We start from the raw sequence: 27645 nt of genomic DNA on the forward strand, positions 1-27645 counted from the left end.
GGCAGATGAAGGGTGTTACCCAGAAACCGGTCCCAGGATGCTTGATTCCGGTTCAGGGAAGACCTGGCTTGGCAATTCGGGCTGGACTATTCCCATAAGGCACAGAGTCAAGACTGATTTGCATATAGCTGGGTCTGAACTGAGGTTGCGAAGCGAGCTAAAAAATTATGATGGATTCAACCCAGATCTGTGACTGGGGGGGAGTGTCTGAAACGTTTTGGCACTCCATACATCATCTCCTTGTGTTTGCTTTGTTCGCCCTAAGTTGGCAGGGTATGCCCAGATGTGGGTCCCTTGCTTACTTTGCCACTGAATTCAAGCTAACCTGGCTGATGAAGGGTGTTACCCCGAAACGGGTTGACAAATGCTTTTTTCCGGTTCTGGGAAGACCTGACTTGGCAATTTGGGTTGGACTGTTCCCATGAGGCACAGGGTAAAGACTGATTTGCATATAGCTGGGTCTGAACTGAGGTGGCGAAGTGAGCTAAAGAATGATGATGGATTCAACCCAGATCTGTGACTGGGGGTGAGTGTCTGAAAAGTTTTGGCGCTCCGTCCATCATCTCCTTGTGTTTGCTTTGTTCGCCCTAAGTTGGCAGGGTATGCCAAGACGTGGGTCCTTTGCTCACTTTGCCACTGAATTCAAGCTAGCCTGTCTGATGAAGGTGTTATCCAGAAACCGGTCCCAGGATGCTTGTTTCTGGTTCAGGGAAGACCTGGCTTGGCAATTCGGGCTGGACTGTTCCCATGAGGCACAGGGTCAAGACTGATTTTCATATAACTGGGTCTGAACCGAGGTGGCGAAGTGAGCTAAAGAATGATGATGGATTCAGCCCAGATCTGTGACTGGGGGTGAGTGTCTCTGATGAATCTCCTGAACGGCATCATCGTCATCCAAGCCGGTTCGTAGCCCCCTGCTTGCTGACAGTACGCCAACCATCCAACCACTCCCAGGCCTCTTCTGGGGATATGAAAAACCATGTTTTTCCCTCTGCTTCCACTCGTAATTTAGCTGGGAAGAGCATTGCACATGTTGTTGTGTCGCACTCTACGTTAAAAGTCCTCCAGTCAGGCCTCCATTGGGGTATTAGCCTTTCGTAGATCGTGAACTTGGCTTTTGAGGGTCTCAGTGTCTAGGCCGAGAGAGGTGGTAGTGTCTTCTATTTCCTTCACTCGTTAGCTCATGTTCCGCAGATCCGCCCTCATTAGGGATACCTCATTCGTGACCAAGTCCATAAGTATTTCCAGCGAGGACTTTATCCTCCGGATCGAGGCCATGATATCTTGCAGCATCAAGCAGTCCTGCCCTGACGGAGGTGGCCCCACAAGCAGCGTTTGGTCTCGGGTCTCTTGGCAAAATGGGTGCGACCTGCCCTCTGAGGCCCTGGGCCTAGCCTGTACCCGCTCATCAGTCGTAGATAGGAGGTCTTTCCTCCACTCTTCCCCCAGCAGGCAGCAGAAAGCCCCCTTCAGGTAATGGGTAATGCACCCCCCTACCCACAGGCCCAAAAGTATTTCTACTCCCATGGGGGTATATTGGCAGCTTTTACCCACTAGACACCCAGTGGCGGTTGGCACGGATTAGGGTAGTAAAACTTTTTTTTTAAATGTAACTCACTTTACTTCCACCACATCTTCTCATCGTCCCTCCTTGTCATTGCCCTGCTCTGGCCAGAAGCAGGAAGCAACCAGGCCCCCCTGAGCCAATCACAATGCTGCAGTGAAGAGTTGTGATTGGTCTAAGTGTCGTAGTTCGGCGCTCAGCCAGGGACTGGGAGCATGAGCATGTTCACGACCCAGGCTGTAATGCAGCCTGCGTGGACAACATGCAAAGTGCGCTTGATGGTTTGGTATGCCTGTGACGGCCAGCCAAACTGTCTCGCGCCCCGATAGGTCATACCAGATAAAATGATAATAAACCATGGTTTATGTTCGTTTTATTTTGCTTTTGTTTAGCTGCTGGAAGGAGGGGGGAGCACTGTAGACACCAGGGATGATTTCTGGGGGGAGAAATGGGTGGGAACGCCCGACCTAGGCATTGGACCTAACCCAACCCCTTAAATGAACCACAACAGTCTTTCTGTCCAACCCAGGGGGCAGATGAGGCCTTTGACCCAATCTGCCCCAGTGGGAGGGGCAGAAAGCCCACTAGACACCAGGGAGCTTTTGTATTGCGACTAGGTGTGGGGGTTACCTGCCCACACATCGTGCCTAGCCTCCTCCTCCAATGTGACGCCAAAGGTCTTTCTGCCCCCGTGCAATGTTCAACACTCGGTCCATCAACCCCTTTGTTTGCCCTAAGTTGGCAGGGTATACCCACACATGGGTCCCTTGCTCACTTTGCCACTGTCTTCAAGCTAGCCTGGCTGATGACAGCTGATTAGCCAGAAACTGGTCCCAGGATGCTTGTTTCCGGTCCAGGGAAGACATGGCTTGCAGTTCAGGCTGGACTGTTCCCATGAGGCACAGGGTCAGACTGATTTGCATATAGCCATGTCTGAACTGGGGTGGCGGAGTGAGCTAAAGAACGGTGATGGATTAAACCCAGATCAGTTGACTGGGGGTGAGTGCTTGTAATGTTCAACACTCCGTCCATCATCCTATTTGGTTTTCCCTTGTGGACTAAAGCATCCCCATGTTTTTGGAAAGAAGGGTAATTTACATTTTGGAAGCTTTTTTTTATTTTTTATTACATGCAAACCCCAACTGCCTCAGCTCTTGACATCACTGCAACACAGGTCACCACTCCTGGCTGCTGCAGATGTGTTCTCCCTGCAGTATCGCCACCGTAGGCACCAGCCTCAAGGTGTGACTGACTACCCGCCTGCTCCACTCTGCGTGCACACATCCAGAACACCCAAGATGTCTTCCATCCTCGCCATCAGTCCATTCGTGATCTCTTGGTCATCCTCTCCACAGGCACCTACATGGAAGGTGTGCCTGGACAGAACATAAATGTACTTTGCAATCAATGGTGTTTTGGAGGAGAGGAAGAGAGAGCTCCAGATTCTCACACACCCTTTTCGGTCCGGTCTGCTTCACACTCCATGGTGAGTGCATATATTTTGCACCCCTGGTACACCCTAATCATGAAGATTCCATACTCTGTCAAATGAGATCGAACCTTGATGGATCAATGGATGAGTTTTATGCCTGGTTAAAAGACCTGGCCAGTGTGTGCATGTTAACTGATGAGAGCTCAATTCATAATCAAAGTAGATAAAGACATCCAAACCTACTACTCTTAACAGGAGTCTTCAAAGTGGAACTCACTCATGAGAAGCAAGCAGTCAGGGCAGAGGTGCACATTACCAAAGAGTGCAGGAATGCTGCCAGGCAGACACAAGTCTTCAGCTGATCCACTTTGCCTCCACTGCTGAGCTGGACAATCCGGGAATGAAACAGCCTGTTTCATGGCCTTGGGTGTTTGAAAGGAAAGACTGTGTATCTGCAGATCAATCAATCTATTGACATCACCGAGGGTCGATTCATCTTCAGGCAAAAGTGGAAGAGGAGCTATGAAGGCTGGAAGAGGCTGACATCATCGAGCGAGATTATGGGTCCACTCCCTGGGTTTTCACAACTGTTGTCACCCAGAAGCCCAAACAGCATGGAGAGGTGTGGCTGTGTGTGGCTATGCACCACCTAAATCAGGCATGCCAAAGACAACAACATATCCCGCCTACAAAGGATGGACTAATAAATGAGATCAGAGGAGCTAGCTTGTTCTCCAAAACAGATCTTAAGTAAGGCTATCACCTGCTGATGCTCGACCCCACTTTTTGATATATCACGACCTTCTCCACACACCTGGGTCTGAGACTATACACAAGATTAAACTTCGGAATCTCCAGTGTCGCTGATGTTTTTGAGAACACCATCCAAGAAGTTCTAGATGGATTGACTGGAATAATTAACATCTGTGATGACATCTTGGTGCAGGCACACAATGTGACAGTCATTATTGTGTCCACAAAGTCCTACAGGGCCTTCAAGCGGCCTCAGGCTAAACCCTGCAGGTGTGACTTTCTAAAGCAACACATCAGTTTCCTGGAACAGAGATTTTCAGCAGAAATGGTGACTCCGAATCCCAGCAAAGTCAAAGACAAGAAATCTGTACTCACACCAACTTTCATGACAGGAGTAGGACGTTTCCTAGGCATGATGACATACTGTGGTAAGTTCACAAGGAACTTGACAGCCTTTACGGATCTAACCCAGGCACTTACAAAGACTGATGTCAAGCAATGATCATAGAGGGTAGAAAGTCTTTCAACAGACCAAGGATGGGACACCTCAGTATCTGCCACCCGCTCCCCTGCTTCTCCAGGCAGTGGACTCCTGCCTCACAACTCTCCCAGCTCCATTTAGGAGCTAGAGACAGGGCTCCCATCAGCCTCAGGGAACTAAAGTTCCCAGCAGCCTCCAGCTGGCGGGCATGGCCCATTTTCGCACCTCGCAGCAGATGAATGCATTCTGCGGCTCCTGCATCGCGGGAGCTGTGCGGGCGGTGCCTGGGCAAAGCCTAGGCAAAGGGTGAGCCCGTCCATGCCCATCAGAAACTGGAGGATGCTGGGCCACCCCTCTTACGCCCACAGTTTCAATTACAGTGCTCAGTGGCCTTGCCTCCCTGACACCATGCCCGGCGCTCTCCCCTCAGCCCAACCTGCACCAGACTCCCAGTAGTTACTGTCCAGCTGCACCCCTCTTGACCCTGATAGCCTGGGCCAACTGCACTTGAACTTCCAGACTAGCTTCTTCCCCTTCCCTTTCTCCCTGCCTGCCTGCCCGACCTATCCCTTGCCCCCTGCTCTGCTGGAACTTCCCTTCTGCTACCTGAAGCCCTGCCGCTCCCTACACCTCGCCTCACGCGTCGCTCCCCGTCGTGCCTGCTGTCTCCCCCTATGGGCACCATTGGCACCCTCCTTCCAGTAACCCAGTCCTCTGGCATGGAGACCACAGCGCACCCACGTAGCAGACGCGCAGAGTGGGTATGCCGTGCATGGACCCCGCTCTGCACTAGGTCTCCACCCACAACGGACTGCCTGTGCTTCACATCAGACGAACTTAGAGCACTGGACTCCGGATGGCAGAACAACTGCTGCACCCAGGCCTCACACAAGACCACCGATGGCCCTTTCTCCTGCCGGAACTGCCGATTTACCTGTACCATAAGAGAAACAACTGACACCACGTTCATCAGCCACAACAAGTCACTCACACTCAACAGCAGGGCCGTGGCCAACCCCTTCAGAGACATCAACTGCCTGCTGAACAACGCACGCTCTCTTGGAAAAGACGCCACAGAAATCTGGAAAACCATCACCACCCCAGACACCGTCTTCATCACAGAGACCTGGCGGAACTCCGCATCAGCACCCAGTATTGCCACAGCCATACCAGACGGATGCAAGATCACGCAGCGAGACAGGACCAATAGAAAAAGCAGCATCACAGCCATAATCCACGAAGAGACTCTCAAATGTGCAACCACAACAGACAACACCATCCCCTTCATGGAGCACCTCAACCTCCAACTCCAAACGAACAGCAAACCCACGATTGGAGAAACCCTCACTTACAGACCCCCGGGACTCCTCCCTCCCTTCTGCAACCCCTTCTCCAACTTCATCGCTCCTATCACTATTGAGGTGAAACTATCTTCCTAGGAGACCTCAACTTTCACCTTGAAAACATTGATGACACCAACACGGCTGACATCCTAGAAAGTATGGCCAACCTCAAACTTGAGCAATTAGTCACCGACCCCACTCACATCGCTGGAGACACGCTTGACCCTATCTTTACACCCACACTGAACAGCTCACCTGGACCGACCACCACTGCGTCCACTTCATCATCTCAGAGCCCCTCAAAACCCCCACCTCCACTGCCAGCGAAACATGTCGTAGCCGGTCCAAAGCATCAGAACAACGCTGGATCAACACCCTCAACTTTCACCTACCTACCTCCACAAGGACACGGAACAAGCAGTGGACAACTTCACTAAATGGATCACAGCAAGCGCCCTGAGGAATCCTACCATCCCCAACAAACAAACACAACACCCCCAGGGGCTGAACTAGTACACATGTTATGGAGCTGCCCCCAAATAGGAGTGTACTGGAATACGATAACCAGGATATTACACACATGCACAGGTCAAGCACTATTTTTTGTATACCTCCTGTAGGAGAGTAGGGTCTGCAATCCTATGATCACCCAGATTTTTTGCTTTTGTTTCACTGGTTTACGACTTTCTCTGGCTGTGGGCCTGCCAATCAGACCCACAGCCTGGCTGTTCTCTCTAAATTACGATGTGCCCTACGTGCATTTACCAATTGGTACTGGGCCACCTTATCAGACCCTGTAACTCAGGGCATAGGTGTACCCAGGGCCGCCATGGGCTGCAGCATGTATTATGCCACCCCTGGCTGGCCTCCTAAATTTGACACAACTGGCTGCATGACAGCTGGGGCAAAGTCGTGTAATCACCCTTTGCTTTAGATATAGTAGCCCTATATCTAACCCTCTAATGGACACCCGAGTTCCTATCAGTCACTCCTATGGCAGGCCTTGACAATCCTGAAGGCAGAGTGCATGGGCTCGTGTGAACTAAGCTCTGGCCCGAGCCGAGCCCGGTTGCAGCTTGCGGAATCAAGACTCAATGGCTGTTCCATGATAACGCGTACCATATCGGTAACTTCGGTGTCGCGTTATCAAGACATGTCGAGTAAGGTGTCATACGAATCGGGATGCTGCCCTCTCACCAACTCTGGCGACGAGGTTAGCATTCCGCCCTTCTAGAGGGACACGACATGTACGTAACTATGAACCCCGGTTAAAGTTAACGAAAGCCTCAGCTCCACAAAATGGATGCTGCCACCACAGACACGAGTCTGACCTCCTGCTGCTGGGAGTCCTTCCAGCGAGGAGCACTTGGACAAAGGGTTTCCTGTCAAGGGCGGTGTTCGCACCGTCCCAGACAGGGTTTGTGTATTCTGGGTAGGTAGGGCTTTTGCGAGAAGGTGACTGCGGAGTGGCACCCCGGTGCTCACTACGCATCTGCCGGTTAGAACCAGTTCCAGGGGCGACAGCCCTGGCCTGGGGAAAGTCCGGCAGGGGAGAGGGGTGTAACTACCCCCCTTTCTGGTCCCACCCTTAGGGCAGGACCTAGTCATGTACCCACCCCTTTCTTTAGAATAAAGGCCGGAGCGGGGACCCTTCCAAATTAGATCATCTTTGAATCAAGAACTACTTTCTACGAAAGGACCTTCAAGACTCTTCTCAAGATTTCTCCCTTGTGGCTAAGGAGTAGTCACCCTGCATCAGCGGGCACCATCTAAGAACTCTGCGGTTTGCTGTAAGTCCTTCCTCAAGGAATCCGACGGCCCAGCTCGACGAGAACCGGCTTCCCTGGCACCTCTGACCTCTACCCACGTCATCAGCTCAGCTGTGATCTGTGGGTGCGACGAGACCTCGAGGGACCGGCCATCATCAGAACCTGCACGCTCTTAAAAACCAGCACGACCATCGAGGTAACTCTCTGGTGAGTGCTCTGGGGTCCGAGAAGCCCCGACCCTGAGCCGCTCCAGCACCGAAGTGCAGTCTCCCAGCATCTCCACGATCTGCGTGGGGCCCTTCTGCTCGCTGCTCAGCACGTTGTCTGGTCACTAGCCGCTGGCTCGTGTCCTTCTGTGACGACATCCGAGAATCAACACTGCCGGTCTGGTTGCTCCAGACTGGCCCTTGCTTCCATCTCTTCGAGAAGCACCCCGGACCCTCCTGGTCCACTCAAGACGCCGACAGCGACATCCGTCGTGGGACAGCTCGCACCTCCACCGTGGTCGCCAACAACGCCTCCTGGTCCGAGAGACTGCAGAGCCTAGCGTCGCCCACTCACCTGGTCGAGGTGACGGCCAACCGGTGCCTTCCTGGTACCTTCTAACTACTGGCTAGTAGTACGAACTTGGTCCCCTCTGCTTTCAGGTTTCATCAATCCTCGATCCAGGCTTGGATCTCTACGAACTATTCAGCACTGGTCGCCGGCCAGCAACTCCTTTTCTTCCGGCTCCTGGCTCGTCAGCGAAGACCCCGACGCCTGTAAGACTTGCAGCCGCAGCCCTCGTGGCTAGGTAACTCGGCACCTCGGTGCCTGCATAGCCTCCTTACTCTAGGGTCCCGAGTCCCTCGCTTCCGACTTGCCTTAACCTTTCCGTGTCCCCGGACACTTGTTTTAAACTGTGCACTTGAAGTATTTACTAAAGAGATTTGGTTTGTGCTTAGTACCCTGTCCTCATAAAGAGTACAGGGCTGTTGTGATTCTTAATAAATATACTGTTTATTTTCATAACACTTGTGTGGTGTCCTTTCACTGGGTGTTCAAGGGGTACATGTGTGGTAAACAGCTGGCTTAACGCGCCCTCTCGAGTCTTTAGCCTTAGACTGCTCGTATCCACGCTACTAGGATAGCTGGTCTATAGGTTGACTTACAACCAAACACCATAAGGGTCGTTGGAACGATACATAGCGGTCGCTAGAATAGCGAACGTTGCATATCGGGCCAACTTCTCACACCTCCTGTATCAATTCAGGAGGACGCCTGCCACCAAAGTAGTGTCGAGGTTCCTAGACCTGGGGATAATAGTAGCTAAAAGGCTCCTAACTAGACGGTGGAAAGTGGTGGACGCACCACATGTACGGGCATGGCGTCACTCATTGTTCGCATGGGCCAAGTCCGAAAGCTTCTACATCAAGCGTGAACAAACGTTAGAACTGCGTTGAGAACCCATAGCAGCATGTTGGGACAACCTCTTAAATGAGCTGCAACAGATAGAGGGCGGTGACCCGGAGGATTCGCCTGGTTGCGACGTGGGCGAATAGATGTAGCGAACCATACACTAACCATACACGCTAACGGGCGTACCATGATATTCCATGGGTGTACGCAGACCACTTAAGAATGTGAATAAGCGTGGACACTACGCAAAGGGGACGTTGAGTAACACAGCAGCAAGGAAACATTACGCAAACATGCCCAAAGATGGATAGTTTGGAGGGAATTTACTAAAGAATGAGGCCTGAACATGGCTTTAATTACATTTCGACGCTGTTTGGAAGCAGAGAAGGGATGTTTTGAAGACTGGCATCGTAGTTCGGAAACTTTGAATTCGTTTTTCCACAACTCCTAATTGAAGAAACCGGAGGGGAAGTTTCCAGAATGTGCATTAGTTTTCTGTGTGTACAGGGAACTCTTCTGAGGACTTGAGGTAGGTTTTATAGATACAAATAGGTTTTGTGAGGACAGCAGCTCATTTCTGTAGCAATTATTTCAAGATTCAAAGGAGTTTTCTGATGACTTACAGGGATTTAGGAAGATTTAAGAGCATTTCCTGATGATACAAGGGAGTTTTCAGAGGACTTAGGTTTTCAGAAGAATCAAAGGTATTTTCTGAGTACTTAAGAGTTTTTTTGAGGATACAAAGTGATTTTATGAGGATTTGAAAGTTTCCTAGCACTTTGTGTGAACTTAGTAGTGGCATTTACACACTGCAGCAGTGAGACCTGCACCTTACACACTGAGAGGAGAATAATAAACAAACCTTACCTGCTTAGGGTGCTTCTGACATCCTGCAAAACAGAAAAACAAAGTGAAATCAGTTTCCAGAGAAGATGTTAAAGTTACGATAGTATTTGTAGGAGTGAAACACTATCTATGATTAGAAAACGTTGGCTGCGGTCACATGACAAAGCACATTCTGTGGCATCGCATGACCAAGCACAGAGTGTGACATTCTGAATGTCGACAAATCACACAGCAGAAACTGATATTCTGAATGGTAATGAAACAGCGCGGTGTCATTCTGAATGGAGTCACAAACCACAGCACATTCTGATATTCTGAATGGAGTCACTTGACACATTGTATGATGTTCTCAACAGGGTCACATGCAGGGGCCTCATTTAGGACTTGCCAGGGGTTGCAGCTGCGACTCCTGGATTGCCCCTTGTGACCAGTCACTGATTGTGCGACCCCTGGCTTCAGAGGTAGAAAAATCAGTGCCAAGGAGACAGAGGCAGCTCGCCCATATGAGAGTTGTGCTCCACCTTCGTTTTCTGCCACTTTTTTTATTACATTAACAGTGAATAATCTGCCAGAAGTCCTTGTTGTAGATCGTGGTGCGCCATGTTTTAATATACTAATAGTATTACAGGTAACGGGCGTTGCAGGAAGAAGTATTAACAGCAGGGATACTAGAAGAGTGTTCTTCATCAGAGTAAGGTACGAATAGAAGCATTACTAAAAGAGTGCAAATGAAGGAGTAGTTAAGAGCTAAAGGGGTAGAACAGTGCCCCGCAGGAGGAGGTACAAGAAGAAGGGGTACTAGAAGAGTGCCCTGCAGGGAGAGGTACAACGAAGGGGCACTAGAAGAGTGCCCTGCAGGAGGAGGTACAAGGAAGGGGTACTAGAAGAGTGCCCCACAGGAGGAGGTACAAGGAAGGAGTACTAGAAGAGTGCCCTGCAAGAGGAGGTACAAGAAGAACGAGTACTAGAAGAGTGCCCTGCAAGAGGAGGTACAAGAAGAACGAGTACTAGAAGAGTGCCCTGCAGGAGGAGGTACAAGGAAGGGGTACTAGAAGAATCCCCTGCAGGAGGAGGTACAAGAAGATGGGGTACTAGAAGAGTGCCCTGCAGATGAGGTACAAGGAAGGGGTACCAGAAGAGTGCCCTCCAGGAGGAGGTAGACTGCAGGAGGAGGTACAAGAAGAAGGGGTACTAGAAAAGTGCTGTGCAGGGGAAGGAGGTACAGGCAGAAGGAGTACTAGAGGAGTCTGTGTAAGTGGCAGCCATCTAGGAAATGAGATCACAGCTGCCCATGAAGGACAAAGAAATGTGCCCGCCTCTTGGCAGTTATGGACTTTTAAAGGATCTGCTTGTGTGAAGCGCCCGCCAATTACTGGATTAATTCATCCCAGCATTGGGTGAGCTGTTGGATTAAAGGGGCGGAGATGAAAGACCCTCTATAAACATTTAAGGAAGAACCAGACAAGAATTAAGGATTTGGACTATTGGACTCTTTATGACAAGTTGTCTATCACTTGCATGCGGCGTGGCTATATTACAAGTTCATCTCAGTATAAGGAGTTGAACGTACTGTTTAGAGGGTGACGCCAGGATCACAGCTGGTGAATTGAGGCTCTCTGTCACCCTCCAAGGAGGCTCTCGGTCACCCTCAGAGGGATGCTCCCTGTTGCCCTCAGAGGGATGCTCTCTGTCACACTAAGAGGGCTGCTCTCTGTCTCCCTCAGAGGGACGCTCTCTGTCACCCTGGGAGGGATGCTCTCAGCCACCCTGAGAGAGATGCTCTCTGTCACACTTGGAGGGATGCTCTCTGTCACACTTGGGGAGATGCTCTCTGTCACACTTGGAGGGATGCTCTCTGTCACCTTCAGAGGGGTGCTCTCTGTCACCTTCAGAGGGGTGCTCCCTGTCACCCTCACAGGGATGCTCTCTGTCACACTAAGAGTAATTCTCCATGTCGCTCTTGGAGGGATGCTCTCTGTCACCCTTGGAGGAATTCTCTCTGTCACCCTTGGAGGGATGCTCTCTGTCACCCTTGGAGGGATGCTCTCTGTCACACTAAGAGGGTTGCTCTCGGTCACCTTCGGAGGCATGCTCTCTGTCACCCTCAGAGGGATGCTCTCCGTCACCCTTGGAGGGATGCTCTCTATCACACTAAGAGGGATGCTCACTGTCACACTAAGAGGGATGCTCACTGTCACACTAAGAGGGATGCTCTCTGTCACCCTCTGAGGGATGCTTTCTGTCACCCTCTGAGGGATGCTCTCTGTTACCCTCTGAGGGATGCTCTCTGTCACCCTCCGAGGGATGCTCTCTGAGACCCTCAGAGGGATGCTCTCTGAGACCCTCAGAAGGATGCTCTCTGAGACCCTTGATAGAATTCACTTTTCGACACCCTAATTACCCATTGCTGATGTGTGAGTTAGCATCATATGGCTAACTGATGAAGTTCGTATATGTACTTATGCTGAATTATTTTACTTGCTCCTTACTTATACTCAAATGTATGTGTGACCATATTAGTTTCCTAGCTTAGCCTGTGTGCCACCATTTTGTGTATCCCTCTGTGCCTGCGGGCCCTGCTCGCTCATATGCCCCTCCCGCAGAAATACAGAAATTCACTAAGACAGCAGTTTTCGCTTCTCGGCTTACTGTGGCCGAAACTAACAAGTCTCTTTATCAGTAATGTTCCCATGCCGAGAGACGCCGAAGCCTAGCTCCATGGCCTTGAGTAGAGATAATGATGTATCCCTTGCAGGTGCAGATGCCTGCTGTATGAGAGCATTGTCCACTGGTCCGAGGCTCGGTAACTTTCCACAAGGGGCGTACCCCTTTTTACTGTATTGCATTATAATGTATTGCTGTGATGCAGAGAGTCAGTCCTCTCGTTCGCACTCCTAGGAGTGAGGTCGGACAGGGCCCTCTCATATGAGTGTTGTTTGGCCTAATAAAGACTTTTGTTTATTCTTCTCCACTGTCCGGCTGACTTCCTATATAGCGACTATAGGTGAGTGCGGTAAGTCACTCGGGTGGATTTGAGCCACGCTTATCAGATGGCGCCCGAATAGGAACCCCGCGATAAGGATCTTTCTCACCCGTAAGTGGGTAGCAGAAGACCGGGGACCCGCTGGTCGGCACGGTGGGCCCGGGTACCCATCTGATGCCGAGCTTGGTTCTCGCAGCGCTGCCCCACCCTGCTGATCGGGAGAGGTCCCGGTTCGGATCTTACGCCGGGGTCCAGAAGGCGGAACTTGAAGCTGACCGTGTTGGTCCTGGCAGCCGGAGGTGGAGAACGGTAGAGGTCGGTGCCGCCTACGGAAGGTGAGTGGTCCACCTGTGATTGTTTAAGGAACAGGAGTGTTCCGGGAGACTAGGGCGTCTCCAGTGGTTTGAGGAGCCGGTGTGCTCCTGGGGCTAGTGTGCTCCGGGGAACTCAGAGTACGAGAAGGTGCTCTGACAGACTTGACGAGGTTGGGGAAATATCTAGATGTATTGTTTGTAGCAATCCGACCGGGTGGTACTGTGGTGAAGGCGTGGCTCATTGCGGGCAGATTCCGGTGCTTACCCTGAACTCCTAGAGTGGTGGTTCAGTGGAGGTGAGATCTGGGTTTCCCGTGGTAAAGTGCGCAGTGATCCATAGTGCCGCACGGGTAGCGGATCTGTTCCCCATCCTCAGAACAGTTAGTGTACTGTTCGGTCTGCGGTAGAGTCCAGGTTCCCCAGGACTTGGTCGACGGGCCTTGTCCCATTTGGTAACACGTGTTTGAAGGTATTGTATACGTGTGTGTGTGGTTCCCTGATACATGTCTATATGTGTGTGTGAACGAGCTCGAGCTAGCGATTCAAGGTAACACAGTCTGTGGAGAAGTGTTTCTTTCACACCGAAGTAGAGATGCCGTGTTTTAGTAAGTTACGATGTTTTGGATGTTGTTGTAGACCCTCAGATACTAGACTGGCCGAGAGCCAACCTGCCCCCCCAGAGGGCACTCCAAGCTTTGATATGTATGTCAAGCATGGACTGGTCCCGATTTTGTTTGGTACTTTGTGGCACCGGTACACTGCTGATAATGTGGATTTACAATGGCCTTTAACGGGTTCTTTCGATGAAGCTAAATTGGATTATTTGCAGGACAAATTGTTTGCTAGGCGTAGCCGTCAGAGTATGTTTGATTCTTTGCGAGTGTGGCAGAAAGAGGCCAGGAAACGCAAGTTGAGAGACGAGAAAGAGGCCTATAAAAAGTCCACCCAGACTATGGCGCAGGAGGCGAGAGAACAGGTTGGAAATGAGAATGCGCTGCGCATGGAACGCTCAGATAGACTTTGTAGGTTGAAAGAAAATAAAAGTTATGTAGTGCGAGAGGACGACCCAGATGAGATGGAAGACATTTTGAATACCCGACCCCCTCCCCCTTATGCCCCACAGCCCTTGTATCCCTCCTTGCCAATTCCAGCCCCCGGTAGTGGAGTTCCGGGTCCTTCAGCAAGCGCCCCCCAACAATCCTCGCCCTCGAGACCCCTTGTTTCATTACTCCAGACCACTTCATCCGCATCACCCGCACCCTCCCAATTTTCTTTAGCACTCCCTACTGTTTCAGCTAGTACTACCCCCGGTCAGGAGATGCAAACGCCGAGTCGAGGCGCAGGTAGCGGATTGCTCTCGCAGGTACGGAAGTTGCTTACGCGTTCTACAGTTGGTTTAGATGAAAAGAGTATGGTGGCTAATATTCGACGACTGTCTAGGGTAATGGAAAAGGTAGTTCTCACCGAAGCTGACATTACGACTAACATATCTGTCGAGATTCAGGCTATGAGATTATTTACGATCCAGAACAGGATGGTGCTTGACGTCATACTAGCCGATAGGGGCGGGGCCTGTCGCGTCATCGGGACGTCTTGTTGCGTTTATATACCTGACTCAGCCCCGACTGTTAACTTGGCAGTACAGAAATTACATAGATTAGCGACTGAACTGCATCAGGATAATGGGACATGGTCCTTACAGGGGTGGCTCTGGGGTGCCTTTTCTTCCTGGGGTTGGAAAATATTGATGGGATTGGTCGGTGTGGTGAGTGTAATTCTGACTTGCTGCCTTTGCATATATTGCCTTCCTCCATGTTGTTCAATGTGTGCTACGAATTTACGTCCGAAGAAGAAGTTACCTGGTCAATATACCACTTCTATGATTACTGAAATTCCTGCCGATGCAAGTTGGTTGATGTTTATTACAGAGGATGTTCTAGACTAAAGAAATAAATAAAGGTGCAGAAAAGGTCTTGCCCCTAGGATGGATGTCGGCACTACCTTTTGGCAAATAAATGAGGCCATAGTTAGCCAATGATGCTAAAAGGAGGGTCTGATAGAATTCACTTTTCGACACCCTAATTACCCATTGCTGATGTGTGAGTTAGCATCATATGGCTAACTGATGAAGTTCGTATATGTACTTATGCTGAATTATTTTACTTGCTCCTTACTTATACTCAAATGTATGTGTGACCATATTAGTTTCCTAGCTTAGCCTGTGTGCCACCATTTTGTGTATCCCTCTGTGCCTGCGGGCCCTGCTCGCTCATATGCCCCTCCCGTAGGAATACAGAAATTCACTAAGACAGCAGTTTTCGCTTCTCGGCTTACTGTGGCCGAAACTAACAAGTCTCTTTATCAGTAATGTTCCCATGCCCAGAGACGCCGAAGCCTAGCTCCATGGCCTTGAGTAGAGATAATGATGTATCCCTTGCAGGTGCAGATGCCTGCTGTATGAGAGCATTATCCACTGGTCCGAGGCTCGGTAACTTTCCACAAGGGGCGTACCCCTTTTTACTGTATTGCATTATAATGTATTGCTGTGATGCAGAGAGTCAGTCCTCTCGTTCGCACTCCTAGGAGTGAGGTCGGACAGGGCCCTCTCATATGAGTGTTGTTTGGCCTAATAAAGACTTTTGTTTATTCTTCTCCACTGTCCGGCTGACTTCCTATATAGCGACTATAGGTGAGTGCGGTAAGTCACTCGGGTGGATTTGAGCCACGCTTATCACCCTCAGAGGGATGCTCTCCGTCACCCTCTGAGGGATGCTCTCCGTCACCCTCTGAGGGATGCTCTCTGTCACCCTCAGAGGGATGCTCTCCGTCACCCTCAGAGGGATGCTCTCCGTCACCCTCAGAGGGTTGCTCTCTGTCACCCTCCGAGGAATGCTCTCCGTCACCCTCCGAGGAATGCTCTTAGTCACCCTCCGAGGGATGCTCTCCCTCACCCTCTGAGGGAGGCTCTCCGTCACCCTGCGAGGGAGGCTCTCTGTCACCCTGCGAGGGAGGCTCTCTGTCACCCTGCGAGGGAGGCTCTCTGTCACCCTGCGAGGGAGGCTCTCCGTCACCCGCAGAGGGTTGCTCTCCGTCAGCCTCCGAGGGAGGCTCTCCGTCACCCTCCGAGGGAGGCTCGCCGTCACCCTCCGAGGGAGGCTCGCCGTCACCCTCCGAGGGAGGCTCGCCGTCACCCTCCGAGGGAGGCTCGCCGTCACCCTCCGAGGGATGCTCGCCGTCACCCTCTGAGGGATGCTCGCCGTCACCCTCTGAGGGATGCTCGCCATCACCCGCAGAGGGTTGCTCGTCGTCACCCGCTGAGGGTTGCTCCCCGTCACCCTCGGAGGGAGTATCCCTGTCACCCTGCGAGGGATGTTTTGGATGTTCTCCGTCACCATCATCTAGTGCCCTTTAAATGGAGCTACTTCTCAGGAAGCTTCTTGGCTTTAAACTAATCAACTTATTTGAGCAGAACATCACTGTTAAAGTGACAGCGTATGACCACAATAAGGATGTTTACACCTCTAATCCCATCCTAAACCATATTGTTGAGGAATTTGGTTGTCGTTTACTGTTTTAAAATAATCCAGTTGTAAATCAAATTTCTATTGCTGCAGGGCAGCAATTTGCCGACATTCATTTTGCACACTGTAATATAATCAGGGGTTACCCTTAATATAAAATTGTTACTATTCTTCAAACTAAAGAGTTCTCTGTGGCAATCTCTATCTTTATCTGGGATGACAACAACCGAGTGAGCTTTCCATTACCGATTTCAAATTCCTGGTTAAATAGCTGACAAGAGGTTTGGTGCACGTGAACCTAAGTGGCCACCTGCATCAGGAGACAAGTAAACACATTAGGACAGAAATGTTTTCAAACTTCTTAGAAAAGAAGGAATTTGGTTTCTTTCCAATTCTCTCAGGTGTTGTCACTCATTAAGCTTTCCATTTCTATCTTTTAACACATTTTGCTCCTTGGTCTTCATATATTATTTACTGTCACTGGAATTGCTTGGTGTGTTGCATTCTCCCTAATAGATAAAATACATAAATAATTTGTATATAGATGGGTTATTAACTTGTATATCGCACCGTAAACGGTCCCTGTACATTTCACAGTTTGTATATGGAGTTGGGCTCAAAGCATCAAGTGGGACAATGTAAATTATCCATGTCTGTATCATGGGCGGCTCTCCGAGTGCATGGGGTCACTGTGCATTGACCCAGCCAGGAGATCATACATGTTCCGCTCATACATTTAATAATGCACACAAAATACAATTATTTCACTTCCTTCTGTTTTATTTCCCAAACAGTATCTCACCTTCAGGAGTTCCCACGACGGCGCCTCAGACTTCTTTTCTATCTCCGTTATCAGGGCCTTGAGAGAGGTGATTTGATTGGACAGTTTGGTGATATTTGCATTTTCTATCGTGGTCATTTTCTTCTCCATCTCCTCCAGTCTTCTGTGCAGTGTTTGCTCATTTTCTTTCAGAAGCTGCCGCAACTTTTCAAACTCAGATTGAATTTTTTTCTTCTCAGTTCTTAGCTTGTTCTGTCAGAAGCAAAGAAAAGCTGGTTAGATATTAAAAAGCTTTCTACAAGCGATCCTTAGAGTCGGAGTCCAGGAGGAGGGTGGAAAGGTTGATAAATCCTTTAAAAAAAATCAGACCACTAATGTGCTTTTCCTAATTTCTGAACTGCAATCTCTTACTACCTTCCCTTCTACCGTCTTCCATCCTTCTCACACTCCTGCCCTCCCCCTTCCCTCATACACCTCATGAACTGTAGAGAGGTCAGAATTTGTGAAGTTGGAGAGAAGCTCGATCCATGGAGAGGGTGCATGGAAGAGAACCCACCGCAGGCAGAGACAGTCAAACACCGAGAGACGGGCTGAGGGGAGACACAGGCTGAAGTCAAATGATGATGTAAAAGAAGGGGGGCCAGGAAGTTTCCGCCCTTGGGATGGAAGACACAAGATTTGGGGAGTGCAGGCTGCCCCTGTCCTGCCAGCGCAATGGATGTGTTTGCCCAGAAGGAGACACTGAGGGGGTGTCCTACAATGGCGCTCATTCAAAGTGATGGGTAATCACTGCTGCGGAATGTCACGTTAAAAATCATAAACAAAGTATGTGCATTCTGTCACAAAATGCAGAATTACCAGATAAATCAATGTTTCTGAATGTAATTTAGCGATTTCTGTAAAAGATGAGTGAGGAGATTGGATAAAAATCCTTTCCTATCCTAAGATAAGTGGCTGTGAGTTATCAGGCGAGGTATGTCACACTGTGGCTTAGAGCACGAGCCTGTGTGTTATCAGGTGAGGTATGTCACACTGTGGCTTAGAGCAGGAGCCTGTGTGTTATCAGGTGAGGTATGTCACACTGTGGCTTAGAGCAGGAGCCTGTGTGTTATCAGGTGAGGTATGTCACACTGTGGCTTAGAGCAGGAGCCTGTGTGTTATCAGATGAGGTATGTCACACTGTGGCTTAGAGCAGGAGCCTGTGTGTTATCAGATGAGGTATGTCACACTGCGGCTTAGAGCCGGAGACTGTGAATTATCAGGTGAGGTATGTCACACTGTGGCTTAGAGCCGGAGACTGTGAATTATCAGATGAGGTATGTCACACTGCGGCTTAGAGCCGGAGACTGTGAATTATCAGGTGAGGTATGTCACACTGCGGCTTAGAGCCGGAGACTGTGAATTATCAGGTGAGGTATGTCACACTGTCGCTTAGAGCAGGAGCCTGTCTGTGTGTTATCAGGTGAGGCACTTCTCGTCCCAGTGAATAGGAAGGTTTCAGCAGTAGAGAAAGGTGTGTTTCTCTTGCGTCACCAAAAATGACTGGTGTCAGACATTTTGTGGAGTTGGGTATGTCTCCACTACTGGTAGGGGGTTGTGCTACTGTACGTGTCACTAGTATACAGGTAGATGGTTGTGCTCCTGTGATGTGACACCAGTCCTGGTAGTGTTGTGCTCTTGTATTGTTATATCAATCAAGAGATAGGCTAAGTGCACCGCTTTTCAGTTGAGTAACTTGGTGGAACAGTAAACAATTTCGTAGTTGATTTTTAGGGGCGCTTGGGTGCTCCTGCAAGTAACGTATCCGTCCGTGTACGTTTATGAAATTCAATGAAATAGTGCACACATCAAAGGTGTGTGCATCCCTGCGTTGGGCACACCACTAGTTCTTCATTGAAGACTCCAAGTGAGACATTTAATTGTAGTTTGAGTTAATTTATTTTTCACAGTTTTTTGTACTTTAAAGCTTGTGATACATCCTATGCGCAATGATGAACACCGAGCTTCTGACACCCGTTCGGAATTAACCTCTAAACTACTTGCAATCGGTGAACCGATCCAAACCGGCTCACCTCCTTAATAAAGGGCTAAATAGCCCGAAATGCATTGGAGAGGCTAAAAACCCTATGGAGAATGTATTGTACAGATGAATTGTTTGGCAAACGCATTTGATATGAAGAAATAATATTGAATGGAACTAAAGTTAAAAAACAGTGAAAAATAAATTAACTCACACTACAATTAAATGTCTCACTTGGAGTCTTCTATGAAGAACTAGTGGTGTGCCCAACGCAGGGATGCACTCACCTTTGATGTGTGCACTATGTCATTGGAGTGCTCTTGTATTGTGTCACTGGTCCTGGCAGAAGGTTGCACTTCTTAGCTCTCTCCTTGGTAGAGGGTTGTGTCCTTGTATCACCAGTGCTAATAAGGAATGTGTTCCTGAGTTCTGCGACACTGTAATGTTATTGCTCCCTGAAGCCCAGACCAGTACCTGTTTGGTGACCTGCAAAGGCCAAGCATGCCCTCATAACAGAGATGACACTACTTCCCATGTCCTGAGTTAACAACCTAAAGTGGTGTGGGCAGCGTATTAAATTTATTGGCTCATTAGTTATGACCAGACCTCTTTCCTGTGTCCGGTGAGAGTGCAGTCTACTGAACTGCTTTGGTGTGAGCCCCAGACCTTTGCACTAACCTTCCGTGTGCATGTCCAGTGCATGCAAGTACGGTGGATGTGCTGCACATGGGTGGTAATAGGAATCTCCAGGCCCACCTCATGAGGTCGCACACTGTGGCGTACACACTGCAGACTTAACCTAAAGCTCATGTCGCTAGGTACACAAACACACCTGATCATGATCAGACCTGCGCACAAGATAGATAATCGTCAAATATGAATGGTAAATTACAGATTGTTGTTTTTGTTAATGTTAACAATGCTCATGGTGATATATTTGCACAATTATTATGATCTTGAGTTCCCGTTGGGACATTGACATCGAACCACAATTCTACAGTATGTATAATGCTGTTATTATATCCTTGTACCCCATCAGTGTTCTATATAAACCTGTATGAAAGATATTATGTACACTCACTATTGTCAAGGATCTATGTACAAACCTCTGAAAAATCAATAAATAATATTTTTTTAAAAATGGGCACTAGATATCCTGGGACATTCCAGTCAGCTATGACCTATCTCTGTGAGAGGTCTAATAAGGCATAAAAAATGACACATCAACCTATTGACGATTAGTAAGACTGTTGCAGGAAATCCTTGCAGTGAGGATTAAGCAGACAGAGAATGCCCAAGGTCAGTGGCTGATGCTGAGCCGTGCCCAAGTAATGTCTAGAATTAGAAATGCATATTTCCTGAAGAAGGGAATGTACATGTCCTGAAAGGTGTTAGGATTAGAGGGCATTGGGTTTAGATGAACTATTTGTGGGCTAAAACTCATCTACACAATGTTGTAGTTTCCATGCTCGCTTTATCACTTAGACTAGCAGCCCGTCCCGACGTTGTCCGGGTATGAATTGCTGCGGGCCAGTAGTATATTGTTTTGTAGGATTTTGTTTTGATAGCATTTCTTATCTGTGACAGGCCTGTGAAACGCTCCGATTCACAGTGCACTGCTGATGATGCACTTAAGAGTGCGCGTTCAGTAGTGTGTGAACTCGAGTTTCCCTACTTTATTTTTCCTTGCTATATTATATATTAGAACATTGGAATGTTGGGAGCTCCATTGAAACAATGGAGTGCTCTGGGCTTATAATGGCTGGTATAAGCCTGGAGCTCCAACATTCCAATGTTTCTATGTTCACAGCTCTGGATGTGAACAAAGGCTTCAGGGAGCCTGAGGGGATTCCAATCCTGTCAGGCTCCCAAAAGGCTCTGTTATTTTTTGTTAGAGCATTCTACCCTCTAGTGGCAGAATGTTCTAATAGCCTTATAGCCCTTCGTAGCTGGGCTATACCGCTATTAAAGTCCCTCTCCCTTGTTAAAGACCCTCGCCTTCGGCTCGGGCCTTTAACGCTGGAGAGGGCTTTTAATAGCCGGTATAGCCCTCTACGGCGGGCTATAAGGCTATAGCGCGAACTCGACCACATGGCATGAGCACAATTTACATTACAGAAGAACACATTCATTTGTGGTAGGCAGGGTAGACAAAGCGATTTGCCTGGAATCACAGGATGTTGAGCTGATGCCGAGATTCGAACTTAGCTCCCCAGCTCTAAAGTTCGCAATTCTAGAACTTGTGGCGGGAGGTATGTCTAAAAGTGTATGTCGGTGCTGGCCATCAATGAGAGAGACCTGTACATTTTTCAAATCGGTGGTGAAAAAATATGAGTATGTTGCTGGAGATGTGGGCCGCCGTGCCACCAAAGTACTTACCTGGGGAAGGTAAACACCCATTATTCCGCAACTTTTTTTCCGCATACTTTCATTACGAAAGTACCATAACTCTGCAATGCCATTATAACGCATGGCATTACATTTTATATGCTTTACCACGCATATATATACAACGAAATTCGTTGTAAATGCATGAATGGTAAAAGCAAATATTTTTTAAATGTTTGGATAAGGTAAGTATGGGTATAGGGGTATATGTTTTGGGGTACTGAGGTATAGGTTTTGGGGTGTTTGGGTATTTTAAGGGTTCAGATATAGTATTGGGTTATGGGGTACAGGGGTAGTTTTAGGGTTTAGGGATAGGTATGGGTTTTGGGGTACAGGGGTATTTTTAGGGTTCAGGGCTAGGTTTGGGTTTTGGGGTATAGGGGTATTTTAGGGTTCAGGGGTAGATTTGGGTTTTGGGGTACAGGGGTATTTTTAGGGTTCAGGGCTAGGTTTGGGTTTTGGGGTACAGGGGTATTTTTAGGGTTCAGGGGTAGGTTTTGGTTTTGAGATACAGGGGTATTTATAGGGTTCAGGGCTAGGTTTGGGTTTTGGGGTACAGGGGTATTTTTAGGGTTTAGGGATAGGTTTAGGTTTTGGGGTACAGGGTATATTTATAGGGTTAAGATGGGTTCGTGTTTAAGGGTGTTGGGGTATTTTAAGAGGTAAGGGTGGGTTATGATTATGGGGTGCAGGGGTATTTAAAGGGAGCAGGGTGGACACCCGGAGCTGGAATGTACAGAACCTGGGAAGGAAACACAATGAAATATTGGGCACAACGCTCGCTTTTTTTTCCGTAATCCCGCGCCCGGCACATGCCCACGCCCCCAACACATGCCCACAGCACACGATATGAGACATGGCATGAAGGGCGGAACGTACCACATGCCCCCAGCGTTTGTCACGCCCCCCAGCACACGCCCACAGCACAACGCAGACACGCCCACAAGGGACTACTTTGCTGGCACGGTTCTTTTACCTTTTAAATGTATATGGTGGGCGTCTGCATAGCCTATGTCCTTCTGCTGCAACTGCCCTTTCCAACGCTGTATTGGGTGTTGTGATTGGTGCTGTGGTTCCTGAGATTACCCGCCTCAAAGGTTTGGGCTCTCTCTTTATTATATTAGTACTAGCAGCCCGTCCCGACGTTGTCCGGGTATGAATTGCTGCCGGCCAGTAGTATATTGTTTTGTAGGATTTCGTTTTGATAGCATTTATTATCTGTGATAGGCCTGTGAATCGCTCCGATTCACAGTGCACTGCTGATGCACTTAAGAGTGCGCGTTCAGTAGTGTGTGAACTCGAGTTTCCCTACTTTATTTTTCCTTGCAATATTATTTAGCACGAACTCGACAACATGGCATGAGCACAATTTACATTACAGAAGAACACATTCATTTGGGGTAGGCACGGGGAGACAAAGTGATTTGCCTGGAATCACAGGATGTTGAGCTGATGCAGAAATTTGAATCTTAGCTCCCCAGTTCTAAAGTTCGCAATTCTAGAACTTGTGGCGTGAGGTGTGTCTAAAAGTGTATGTCGGTGCTGGCCATCAAGGAGAGAGACCTGTGCATTTTTCAAATGGGTGGTGAAAAAATATGAGTATGTTGCTGGAGATGTGGGCCGCCGTGCCACCAATGTACTTACCAGGGGAGGGTAAACACCCATTATTCCGCAACTTTCTTTCCGCATACCATCACTCTGCATACTTTCATTTCGAAAGTACCATGACTCCGCAATGCCATTATAACGCATTGCATTACATTTTATATGCTTTTACCACGCATACATTTACAACGAAATTCGTTGTAAATGCATGAATGGTGAAAGCATGTTTTTTAAAAATGTTTGGATAAGGTAAGTATGGGTATTGGGGTATATGTTTTGGGGTACTGAGGTATATGTTGTGTGGGGTTTGGGTATTTTAAGAATTCAGATATAGTTTTGGGTTATGGGGTACAGGGGTAGTTTTAGGGTTTAGGGATAGGTATGGGTTTTGGGGTACAGGGGTATTTTTAGGGTTCAGGGCTAGGTGTGGGTTTTGGGGTATATGGGTATTTTTAGGGTTCAGGGGTAGGTTTGGGTTTTGGGGTACAGGGGTATTTTAAGGGTTCATGGCTAGGTTTGGGTTTTGGGGTACAGGGGTATTTTTAGGGTTCAGGGCTAGGTTTGGGTTTTGGGGTACAGGGTTATTTTAAGGGTTCAGGGGTAGGTTTGGGTTTTGGGGTACATGGTTATTTTTAGGGTTCAGGGCTAGGTTTGGGTTTTGGGGTACAGGGGTATTTTTAGGGTTCAGGGCTAGGTTTGGGTTTTGGGGTACAGGGTTATTTTAAGGGTTCAGGGGTAGGTTTGGGTTTTGGGGTACATGGTTATTTTTAGGGTTCAGGGCTAGGTTTGGGTTTTGGGGTACAGGGGTATATTTAGGGTTCAGGGGTAGTTTTGGGGTACAGGGGTATTTTAAGGGTTATGGGGTAGGTTTGGGTTTTGGGGTACAGGGGTATTTTAGGGCTCAGGGGTAGGTTTGGGTTTTGAGATACAGGGGTATTTATAGGGTTCAGGGCTAGGTTTGATTTTTGGGGTACAGGGGTGTTTTTAGGGTTTAGGGGTAGGTTTGGGTTTTGGGGTACAGGGTATATTTATAGGGTTAAGATGGGTTAGTGTTTACGGGTGTTGGGGTATTTTAAGGAGTAAGGGTGGGTTATGATTATGGAGTGCAGGGGTATTTAAAGGGAGCAGGATGGGATTAGCACACAATATGAGACATGGCATGAAGGGCGGAACGTACCACACGCCCCCAGCACAACGCAGACACGCCCACAAGGGACTACTTTGCTGGTACGGTTCTTTTACCTTTTAAATGTATATGGTGGGCGGCCTATGTCCTTCTGCTGCAACTGCCCTTTCCAACGCTGTATTGGGTGTTGTGATTGGTGCTGTGGTTCCTGAGATTACCCGCCTCAAAGGTTTGGGCTCTCTCTTTATTATATTTGTATGGATTTATGGAGTCACTGGAGGCCACGCAACGTGGCCTACTGTGTCTTAATAAATCTCACTTAAGGTTTGCGTTGCAAATGTTCCACATTGTGTAGTGCAAATGCGATGCAAACTGGGTCATTAATATGCTCCTTTGTAGTTACTAAAGGACGCAAAGCTACGCAAGGTGGCTTTGCGTGGCTTAGTAAATAAAAAAAAAAAGGATTTTTGCGCCGGGGATGCGCCATCAATGTGACGCAACTCTGACGCAAAACCTCCGTAAATGTGCCACTGCATACCTGTAACCTGGCCTCAGGGTGTTTGTAAACCTCCATCACACTGGGAGCATTCTCTTTATTTGTGAAAGTGATCCTGTGGGGTTATCTTTGAATCTACTTCACAGAAATAAAAGAGAACTTCCCCCTATTAACCATTCTATCACCTAATGAACTGCAAATGTGCAGGCTCTGGTCCTTTGAAGGTGGATAAAAAAACAGCAACATAAAACAAACGTACATCAAGTTTTTGTGCAAAATAATAAACCCAGAACATTTCTACCAAGTTCCGCATGTCTGTATATAAACAGTGTCCCTTTCATCCACTTCTGAGCTCAATTAAACACTGACATATGGAAAACCTACATATAATTTATTGAAAGTAAAATAACGAAAACAATTATTTTCCCATTTCTGCGTTCTGCATTTGTAAAACAGGCCCGTCCAATTGAAATTGAGGAATATTTAAAGAATATGACATTAAATATTGTGAGTCACTTCTGATGACATAACTGAATTGCATATGCTGATTAGTCCTCTCACTATTTTTGGTAGGACTTGTGGCCTGGCTATTGGAGGTGCCGGCACTTGGCGGCAATGTTGGTGAAAGTGCGTCGTGCCAATGGTGCCAATAGCTATCGTCCTTACAGGGAAAAAGTTTGAGCCTGGCACTGATATTCTTTAACAAATTAAGCTCTGCCTGTATTCGCTGCCAACAGAGTATGACGTTTGGCTACCCTGCTGCTCGGAGTGCCAACATTTGGTTAATTAATTGGCCTAGCAAATTAAACCATACTCAAAGACACCACAGCCTCCGTCTGACAGGTGATGATGGCGCATAATTGCTTTACGTTCGGGATCACTTTTCACACCCTAATGCCTGGCTTATGATCACTTTCCCAGATGCAAGCACTTTCTTTCAATGTGTCTGCAAATGACTTCCAGGCAGCAGCGACATTTGGAGAGAATCGAGCCAGCTGCCTTCGAGGGCCCCACGAAACCACAGCTCTCCTCGAGCCATTAATAACTTCGAAATTCCTCATCCTTCCCCGCAGATGTGTCTGTAATGAACGCTCTTCTAACGCCTTCTACACAAACACAGACCATGGATTTAGAGGGGGTGGGGGGGGCGGAGGATGAAGGGTAGGAGTACAACACCGCGATATAAATAAAACCTGCACTGACGTTTGCATACTAGAAATACCTGCAAAGTGACACATCGGGAAAAATTGATTGGCCTGTTTTTTTTTTTATTCATTTGTTTCGTGTAAGTCATTTCCAACACAAAAGTGTAACTGACTCTGTGCCGTGGGGGAAAAGGCAGCCATGGGCTTTAGCAGCCCGCCCCGGCGTTGGCCGGGGGCAGAAGGGGGCTGCATTTTGAGCATTTTAGTCCCGGCCGGGCCCCCGCCCGCCCCGACATCAATGGGATGGACAAAGTAAGGTACAACAGGCATATTGAAGGGGCCGTGCCGTGGAAATAGTGAAAGCAATAGCAGCAATGCCGTTCTGTCACTACTAAAGTCTCCCGAGTGACCCCTCCTGGTGCTCCCTCCGGGAACCTCCCGCCTCCCGCCTCCCGCCTCTCGCCTCCCGCCTCTCGCCTCCCGCCTCTCGCCTCTCGCCTCTCGCCTTACCTGAGCCGCCGCGCCACTCCTCGCCGCACGTCGCCGCTCGTCACCACTCCTCCCGCCTGTCGTCATCACGCAGGTATAGGTCATGGTCAGCGCTACGTCGCGGCCGGCGCTTGTTTTAGGGGACTACTTTGTTTTTAAACTTTAATTTTTTAATTTACGTTTATTTTTTATTTTATGCAGCCTATGTCCATCTACACACCCTGAGGATTACAACAATGTATTGGGTGTGTGGATTGGCGCTGTGGTTCCCGAGTTTACCTTGCCAAAAGGTGTCTGTTCTCTCTTTATAATAGTAGTATAGATAGATTAACTCTGTTGGAAGATCTGTGGTTTGATGATGTGGCTGCTTGTTGCCATTGCCGAGCCTGGCTGGATCATTTGTGGTAAACGTCGAATACTATTTAGAAATAAACTCAATTATGGAAGCCCGAGTCCTTATTACCAGGACAAGATTCAGGGATGTAATAAATTATAAGATTGCCTATTCTACATGGTTCCCCAGTGTGGTGGCACCACTACAGACAACAGGTAATAATGCCAACTTAGAAACGCTGTTGTTTACTTACAAAGAAAATATCTTCGAAGAATAAGCAGAGAGGATTCTTCCTGTCTACGCAGGTTTAACAGAACTGAAAAGACACAAAGCGGTAAGATGAGGAGCTCTTCTTTATTCGTCCTGGTGCATAGGTCTCCTGGCAGCAACTGCCGACATGTCAAAGGTATACATTCTATGCCAGAACATGGAATCCAAAGAGATTTCCCGTGCGGGCTGGCACGCGGGACATTAACTAAAGATAACATCTTTACACATCCCCCTTCCTACATTGCAAACAAAGAGATTCAACATTCCCTAAAGAAAATACAAAATTCCCTAAAACATTCCCTTCCCCTCACCAATAATTAAAATAATAACAAAAACAAACCAAAAACAAAACCCCAAAGCGGAATGTACAAATTAGATGACAATTCACGATACAATAAAATCACGATACTTAGTAGGCACAGATTTAATTCTTGACGACCTCCGCTGAAAGTCAGAGCTGCAACCAGTGGAAGCTGTAGAAGTAATTGAATTCCTGATACTAGAGGAATCAAAGGAATCCAAACCAAATTTGTTCCTCACAAACTCAACCTTAGATTTGGGTACAATTGAAATACAAGACTTATTCC

The 27645-nt window shown here is 48.3% G+C and overlaps 1 pseudogene across 1 annotated transcript in view; it reads right to left on the reverse strand.

Annotated features, from left to right (window-relative positions):
• LOC147710182 (E3 ubiquitin-protein ligase TRIM39-like) overlaps window positions 1-27645 on the reverse strand; it is an 81757-nt pseudogene that overhangs the window by 38826 nt on the left and 15286 nt on the right. Inside the window, exons 3-4 of the transcript XR_015295854.1 lie at window positions 17207-17437; window positions 9608-9630 (exon numbers count right to left, since the gene is read on the reverse strand). The product of XR_015295854.1 is annotated as an E3 ubiquitin-protein ligase TRIM39-like (transcript). The remainder of the gene's footprint in view (window positions 1-9607; window positions 9631-17206; window positions 17438-27645) is intronic.

This window comes from Lissotriton vulgaris, chromosome 5, assembly GCF_964263255.1.
Source record: "Lissotriton vulgaris chromosome 5, aLisVul1.2, whole genome shotgun sequence".
Lineage (NCBI taxonomy): Eukaryota > Metazoa > Chordata > Amphibia > Caudata > Salamandridae > Lissotriton > Lissotriton vulgaris.